We start from the raw sequence: 8221 nt of genomic DNA on the forward strand, positions 1-8221 counted from the left end.
TCTTTTACTGCCCCTCACCCATTTACTTGCATGTATCACATTTTCAATAAAAAGGCACGATGATTCCTAGCAGTTGTCACTCCCCAGAGAGCGATCTTTGAGGGGTGTCCAGCATAGGACGTGCGTGAAAAGGCATCGAGGCCTTTGTCTTCTGTTCACCTTCGCCGCCTCCGTCGAGATAACCCACCCACGCCGAGGCTGGACCCCCGCAGTTTTCTTCTAAGGGAAGAAGATGTGTTCATACCTGGGCTTGCCCTGAGACCCGAGGGACCCGCCAGCTCTGCTCACACCCAGCAGACAAAGCCAGACTGGGACAGGGCTGCTCCAGGGCTGGTGTGCACGTCGGAATGGGCCTCGAGGCCACCAGGAGGCCCTGCCAATAGGATGCCAGCTGCAGGGACAGGGAGCACTGATGGGCAGGAGTGAAGGTCCAGCCTGGAACATGGCTCTCTGGCAGCACGTGCCTGTCAGGACAGGGAGCACTCCCTCAGGGCCCCCTCCTTCGTTCTGTCCTGCCTGCTCAGGGGGCTGACCCACCAGGGCAGGACAGCGATGTCCCCAGGTCCTGTGCCTGTCCGCATGGTCTAAGGAAAGCCTACGTCAGTGTTGGACTGGACCCCATGTGTGGCCTGGAGACCTGGAGTGCCTGAGGAGCGTCCTGCACACCCTCCCGGCCCACCCGCAGGGCCGGCCACACCCACTCTCGCTGCCCGCTGGGCCAGGGTGTCCCCTTCAGACTCAGAGCTAGCCAGACAGGGCTCATCTGGGTGCTGCCCCTCACGGGAGTGTGAGCTGTCTCGGGGCTCCAGATCTAACGAGTCTCGCCGCCACCGGAGCGCCCTCGTGAACAGGCTGCTGAATGCGATGGGAAGGCGCCGTGACGCCCCACCGCCTCGCTTCAGCGCCCGCTCTGTGCTTCCGCGGGCTGGAGACTCTCCCCGACCTGTTGGTGTGCGTGTTTGCTGCTGCTTCTAAACCGCTTTTGTGCGGGCCGCATCTTTGCCCCGTGTGCCCTGGAAGTCTGTTTGCACATGCGGTGCTCGGGAGCTGCAGTCCTCGGGAACACTCTCCCTCTCCCACTCCTCATGTCAGTGCAGTGATGGCCACCTTGGGCGGTCTGCGTCCCTGCCTGGGCCTGCTGGTACCAGAGGGAGAAATAAGGACCGAGAAAAAAACCAAAAAAACAAAAACGAAAGCTGATCTTTACAAAAAGCAGCTTAGAAAAACCATAAACAGGGCCAGCCAGTGGCACGGTGCTTAAGGCACTGGATCCCACATGGCCAACTGTGCCATTTGAATCCTGGACCCGGCGGTTTGAAAACACACCAGGCATGTGTGCATTCATGCCCAAAATCACGAGAGGAGAATGGAGAGAAAGGGACTGTGGTGCGGCCACCCATCCTGGGGGCGGCTTCTCACTCTCCGGTGACTGCACACACCCTACAGCAAACAGGGAAAAAATCCATCAACGAACAGACAAGCTGGCATGACTCGGCACTCGGTCACACACCAGGTGGGGCCGTCCCGCATTCTGGCAGCGAGGACCTCCGACGTGAACACTCAGGAAGCACCGAGAAAAGAAGAAATGAATAGGCGACCTTGAGGAAGCGTGGGTATGGCTTACTAGGCAGACTTAGCTATTCATTTATTTTTGCTAAAGGGCATGGACATTCGCAGGAGAGAGACAGAAAAAGTGAGAAATCACCCCCAGGGGTGGTATGCCACAATCTCTCCTCCACCCCGTCCTTGGGGTTGCGGACATGCAGGCACACCGGCGTCTTTTCAAGCTGCCCAGTCTGGCCCGAGACTGAATCAACTGCCGTGAACACGCTCGGAGAGCTGGAGGAAGGCAGGGGGCAGAGTCTGACCCGTTAGAGGGCACCACATAGAAACAGAAATTATAAAAAGAAAACCAAATGGAAATTTGGGAGCTAAAAAATATAACTGAAATGAAAAATTAATTAGAGGAATTCAACAGCAGATTTGAGCAGGCAGAGAATCATCAGGCTTGGACCAGCTCTCCCGGGATTGCCCAGTCCGAGGCGTAGAAAGGGAATGAGCAGAGCTCAGAAGCTTGGCCAGCACAGCCCAGCACAGCAACACGTGTGTAGTAGGAGCCTTGGAAGGCAGGAAAGAGAGGAAGAAGTGGGGGCAAACATTCGACGAAATAACGTTGGAAAACCTTTCAAATTTGGGACCAGCAGTTAGCGTAATGGCTATGTCGCTGGACTCCCATGTAGTCGACTGCGGTTCGAATCCTGGACCTGGTGGCTTAAACTCATGCCGGTGCGTGTGCATGTGTGCCCAAGATCCCGAGAGGAGAATGGAGGAGAAGGGATTGCAGCATGGCCATCCTCCCTGGGGGGTGATTTCTCGCTTTCTGTCTCTCTGCCTCTCTGTCTTTCTGGCCAGCGCGCGTGCCCTCTAGCACAATTCTCTCTCAAAAACAAAAACCTTTTCAAATTTGGTGAGAGGCTGGTGTCAGCCAGCCCTCCTGCCTCTAGGGCCCGCACATTCACTCTCGCTTCCCACCCCTGCTCTGTACCTGCACTTTATCCTGCTACAGAGCTCTGTCGTTCTACACGAAGAAACGAGGGGCGGGAGACAGCAGCCACAGAGACGGCGTACCAAGCCATTAACCGTGCCGCACAACAGAGCCTCACGAACAGGAACAGCAGACTGCACCAGCAACTCTGGAGATGTGAAGGCATGGCATGGCATGTTTACAGTGCTGAAAGAGAGGGGCCGGCAGGTGGCGTGGTGTTAAGGTGCTGGACTCCCACATGGCTAACAACGGTTCAAGTCCTCTCACTTTCTTCTTTTTTTTTTTTTTTGGAGGTTTTTGCTATAGGACGCGTGCGTTCGCCAGACAGACAAGAGAGAGACAGAGAGACAGAAAGCGAGACATCCCCCCCCCAGGGGGATGGCCATGCCGCAATCCCTTCTCCTCCATTCTCCTCTCGGGATCTTGGGCATACACGCACCCGCGTGCGTGAGTTTAAGCCACCGGGTCCAGGACTCGAACCGTGGTCGACTACGTGGAAGTCCAGCGACATAGCCATTACGCTAACTGCTGGTCCCCTGTCTCACTTTCTTACTTGCTCTCTCTCTGTCCCTCTCTGGTCAAATTAAAATAAATAAATAAATAAATAAATAAAGTGAAATAAAATAATTCTAAAAAGAAGTGCTGAAAGAGAAGAACTATCGGACAAGGATTCTATACCCAGCAGTCGCCAACCTTTCTGACACCAGGAACTGGCTCTGTGGGAGACAGTTTATTCCATGGGTGAGCAGTTGGGAAGGGTGGTTTTGAGTTGACCCATTTACTGTATACTTTCTTTCTATTATTATTACGTTGCAATATATAATATATATATTTTTTTACCATAGGGTGTGTGTGCTCACCAGAGAGTCAGTGAGAGCGAAAGCGAGAAATAACCCACCAGGAGGGGTGACCATCCCTTCTCCTCCTGGGATTTGGGGCATGCACACATGTGTCCCTGGCGTGAATTTTAAGCCGCCAGGTCCAGGACTCAACCGCGGTCAGCCATGTGGGAGTTCGGCACCTTCCCTACCACGCCACCTCCCAGCCACACGCCATATAATCATTCTACAACTCATCACAGTGCTGCGTCAGGGGGAGCCCTGAGCTGGTCTTCCTGGAACCAGCCGGTCCCACCTGTGCTCCCACGAGCTCCGCCAGAGGAACGCGAGTGTCTGAGAGCGAGGTCAAGACAGCTTCGCCTGCGGAGCTTCGCCTGCTGGTCGCCGCAGGCCGGCTGGCAGCCAGTCCCTGACAGGCCCCACACTTGCACCTGCTGCTTTGACCGTGGCCCCCGGGGTCTGCCTGTTCCCTGCGCTTATTAAGTGTGTCCCTGAGCAGAAATGAGCTTGATGCTGCCATCGGGCTGTTCAGGACAGGAGCCGAGTCTGCTTGGCTTCAGTTACACACTGGGGGCTCAATCTGACCACCCAAGGTCATTCCATATGAGCCATCCAGACTCCGAGACAGCACGCAACCCTGCACTAGTTGCCTTTAGAACACTAAAAATGCACGATTTATTAGGTCTACCAAAATATTAATTTTTTTTTTGGAGAGGTTTTTGCTACAGGGCGCGTGCGCTCGCCAGACAGAGAGAGACAGAGAGACAGAAAGCGAGAAATCACCCCCCAGGGGGGATGGGCACGCCGCAATCCCTTCTCCTCCATTCTCCTCTCGGGATCTTGGGCACGCACGCACATGCGCCCAGCATGAGTTTTAAGCCACCGGATCCAGGACATGAACCACGGTCGACTACGTGGGAGTCCAGCGACATAGCCATTACACTAACTGCTGGTCCCTTCTTTTTTAATTTTTAAAATTTGTGATGGGGTGTTCACCAGAGAGAGAGAGAGACAGAAAGTGCAAAGTTACCCTCCAAGAAGGATGGCCACCCACAGTCCCTTCTCCTCCATTATCCTCTTGGGATTGAGCACTCACACATGTGTGCCTGGTTTATGTTTTGTTTTTAGATTTTTGCTATAGGGCATATGCATTCGCCCGAGGGACAGAAAGCAAGAAATCACACACACACCCCGCAAAAGAGATGGCCATGCCGCAGTCCCTTCTCCTCCATTCTTCTCTTGGGATTTGGGGCATGCATGTACACATGTCTGGCATGAGGTTTTTTTTTTTTTTTTGAGAGGCTTTTGCTATAGGGCGCGTGCGCTCACCAGACAGACAGAGAGAGACATAGAGACAAAAAGCGAGAAATCACCCCTCAGGGAGGATGGCCATGCTGCAATCCCTTCTCCTCCATTCTCCTCTCGGGATCTTGGGCACGCACGTACACGAGCCCGGAGTGAGTTCTAAGCCACCAGGCCTGGGATGCGAACTGTGATCGACTACGTGGGAGTCCAGCGACATAGCCATTATGCTAACTGCTGGTTCCCTCTGGCATGAGTTTTAAACCACCAGGTCCAGGACTTGAACTGCAGTCAGTTACATGGGAGTCCAGTGACGTAACCATTACAACATCTGCTGGTCCCAGACTGTGGCGTTTTCTTTTTCTTGAAAGAAAATTTTTTTAAAAAGATTTTATTAGGGCTGGCAGGTGGTATGGTGGTTGGGGGCACTGGACTCCCACATGGCAGACCACGGTTTGAGTCCTGGATCTGGTGGCTTGCTTTCTCACTTGCCCTCTCACTCTCTCTCTCTGTCCCTCTCTGGTCAAATTAAAATAAATAAATGATAAAGTTAAATGAAATTATTTAGATTAAAGTTAAATAAAATTATTTAACATTATTATTTATTTATTTTAATTTGACCAGAGAGGGACAGAGTGAGAGGGCAAGTGAGAAAGCAAGCTGCCAGGTCCGGGCCTTGAACCATGGTCTGCCATGTGGGAGTCCAGGACCCTTAACCACCAAGACACCCGCTGGTGCTGAAAGAGATTTTTGCTATAGGGCATGTGTGCTCTCTGGAGAGACAGAGAGACAGAAAGTGAGAAATCATGCCCTGGGGGGATGGCCACACCGCAATCCCTTCTCCATTCTCCTCTTGGGATCTTGGGCATGCACACACATGTGCCCAGCGTGAGTTTGAAGCTGCTGAGTCCAGGACTCGAACCACAGTCAACTACGTGGGAGTCCAGCCACATAACCACTACGCTGTCTGCTGGTCCCTCTGGGGTGTTTTTCAAGCTGCCAAGTCCAGGACTCAAACAGTGCTGTTGGCCGTAGGTGACCCAGCCACCTTAACCACCATGCCACCAGCTAGACCAGTTGTGTTTCTTTTCTTTCTTCTTTTTTTTTTTTTTTTTTTAAGAATTATTTATTTAACTTTACTTATTCATTCATTCATTTTTAATTTGAAGAGAGAGAGAGAGAGAATCAGAAAGTGAGCCACCAGGTCCTGGACTCAGACCACTGTCGGCCATGTGGGAGTGTCCAGTGCCTTAACCACCATGCCACCCACTGGTCCTGACCAGTTGTGTTCCTATGTACTCACGAGGAATAATTCGAAAGTGAAATTGAGAAAACAATTTATAATAGCATCAAAAATTGTAAAATATTTAGGGATTAAGTTAACAAAGAAGGGACCAGCAGTTGGCATATGGCTATGTCGCTGGACTCCCATGTAGATGACCGCAGTTTGAGTCCCGGACCCGGTGGCTTAAACTCACGCCGGGCGTGTGCGTGCGTGCCCAAGATCCTGAGAGGAGAATGGAGGAGAAGGGATTGTGGCGTGGCCATCCCCCTGGGGGGTGATTTCTCACTTTCCGTCTCCCCGTCTCTCTCTGTCTTTTTGGTGAGCATACGTGCCCTAAAGCAAAAACCTCTCCAAAAAAAAAAAGAAAAAAGAAAAAAATTAACAAAGAGATGCAAATCTTACACTCTGTAAACTACAAATGTTGTTGAAAGAAATTTTAAAAGACCCAAATAAATAGAAAAAAGAAAACAGCCATGTTCATGGGTCGGAAAACTTAATATTGTAGAAATAACAATATTCCCCAAGTTGACCTTGAGTCAATGCAATTCCTATCAAAATCCCAACTGAATTATTTGCAACATAAATTGACCAATTCATCCTAAAATTCATGTGGAAATGCAAGAGACAATCTCAGGAAAAAAGGCATAGTTGGAGGGCTCACATTCCCATTTCGAAACTTCCCACGGAGCTCCAGTCACCAGGACTGCGTCGCCAGCATAAGGACAGCTATACGAAGTAACGGCACAGAATGAGCCCAGAGATGGCCTGTACGGTCAGCTGCCATCGGCCAGTGGGCGAGACCGCGGAACGGTGAAAGAAAATCCTTCAACAAACGGTGTTGTTTGGGGCCAGGGAGCCGTGCAGCAGCCACCACGAGGCTCTGCAGGCTGACCCACCTGAGAAGGTGCTAGGCTCGTGTCCTGAGACCTCTGAGAACGCCAAGCACGAAGGTGCCAGGACCTAGGGCTGTCTGGAGCTCGGGGTGGACCGCAGATTACCACCCTGCAGGAGGGCTGTCTCTTTGCTCTCTCACAGAAGAGACAAAGGAAAACGGTGCTGAGACAACGGGGTGCCCGTGTACAAGGGTGGCGCCCTGCTTTCCCGTCACATGCAAAGACTACCCGGCACTAGAGCAAGGCTGGAGGACGCTTCTCTCAGAGCACAGGAGTGACTCTTCGTGGTCTTAAATGTGCCAGTGGTTTATTAGATGAACACCAAAAGCTAAGCAACAGGAGAAAAAAAACGGGTAGTCTGACATTAAAATGAAAAGCTTCAGGGACAGCAGAGGGCATAGCGGTCATGTCACTGGACACCCACATGGCCCACTGCGGTTCAGTCCTGGGGGGCTCGAGACTCATGCCAGTGCGCGCACACCCCAAGATCCTAGGAGGAGGAGGGACTACAGCATGGCCATTCCCTCTGGGAGTGATTTCTCACTTTCCCTCTCACTGTCTCTCCAGCAAGTGCACCTGCCCCATAGCAAAAAAAAACCCAAATCTCTCTTTAAAAAAAAAAAAAAAAAAGGAACCAGCAGTGGTGTAATGGTTACCTGGACTCCCATGTAGTTGACTGTGGTTTGAGTCCCAGACTCAACAGCTTAAAACTCATGCTGGTTGAGTGCGTGTGTGCAGAGTCCCGGAGGAGACTGGAGAAGAGATTGTGGGGTGGCCATCCCCCCTGGGGGGCGGTGTCTCACTCTCTGTGTCTATATCTCTTTCTGTCTCTCTGGCAGGCGCACATGCCCTATAGCAAAAATTTCTCTAAAAAAAAAAAAAAATAGAAGCTTCTGGGCTGGCTGGGTGGTGCAATAGTGGTGACAGCAGGAGACCACAGACCTCACGCCACCGCAGTGTGTGCCCTGGCAGTCAGTACTGGGGAGAGGGAGCCAGCGAGCCAGCACGAGCGCTAGAGGGAGAAAACAGCTGCAGCGCGGTGTGGTCCCAGGGGCCTCTCTCCTCCAGATCTCCTTCCCAGGATTTTGGGCACCCATACACACGTGCCTTGCGTGTTCCTCAAATTCCAGAGAAGCGGTGCAGCACGGAGGTCCTGTGGGGATATTCCTCCCCCTCTGTCTCTCGCGGACCCGGCCTGCCCGCCATACCAGCGGATGCAAATCCCGGGCTCTGGCCGTCCCCACAACTATCCCTTCTGCGCTCAACGCCCAATGTCCGTCAGTCCTGCACCACACTCAGCTCCGGTCAGCACCGCCCCTGCAGGGCCTCGACGCTGGGGAGAGGCCTGTCGTGGGCG

General features: G+C 52.5%; 1 protein-coding gene across 4 annotated transcripts in view; it reads right to left on the bottom strand.

The window, feature by feature from the left end:
- Nucleotides 1–8221, bottom strand: part of SPATC1 (spermatogenesis and centriole associated 1) — a 29924-nt gene that overhangs the window by 11022 nt on the left and 10681 nt on the right. The window contains exon 1 of one of the 4 annotated variants that reach the window (XM_027773282.1): nucleotides 2546–2725. The exons of the other annotated variants lie outside the window; for them this stretch is intronic. The gene's annotated coding sequence lies outside the window, so the exon portion shown is untranslated. Of the gene's footprint in view, nucleotides 1–2545; nucleotides 2726–8221 lie in introns of those variants that run through there. 4 annotated transcript variants of the gene reach the window in all.

Source organism: Tupaia chinensis, unplaced genomic scaffold, assembly GCF_000334495.1.
Source record: "Tupaia chinensis unplaced genomic scaffold, TupChi_1.0 Scaffold000335_1, whole genome shotgun sequence".
Classification (NCBI taxonomy): Eukaryota; Metazoa; Chordata; class Mammalia; order Scandentia; family Tupaiidae; genus Tupaia; species Tupaia belangeri.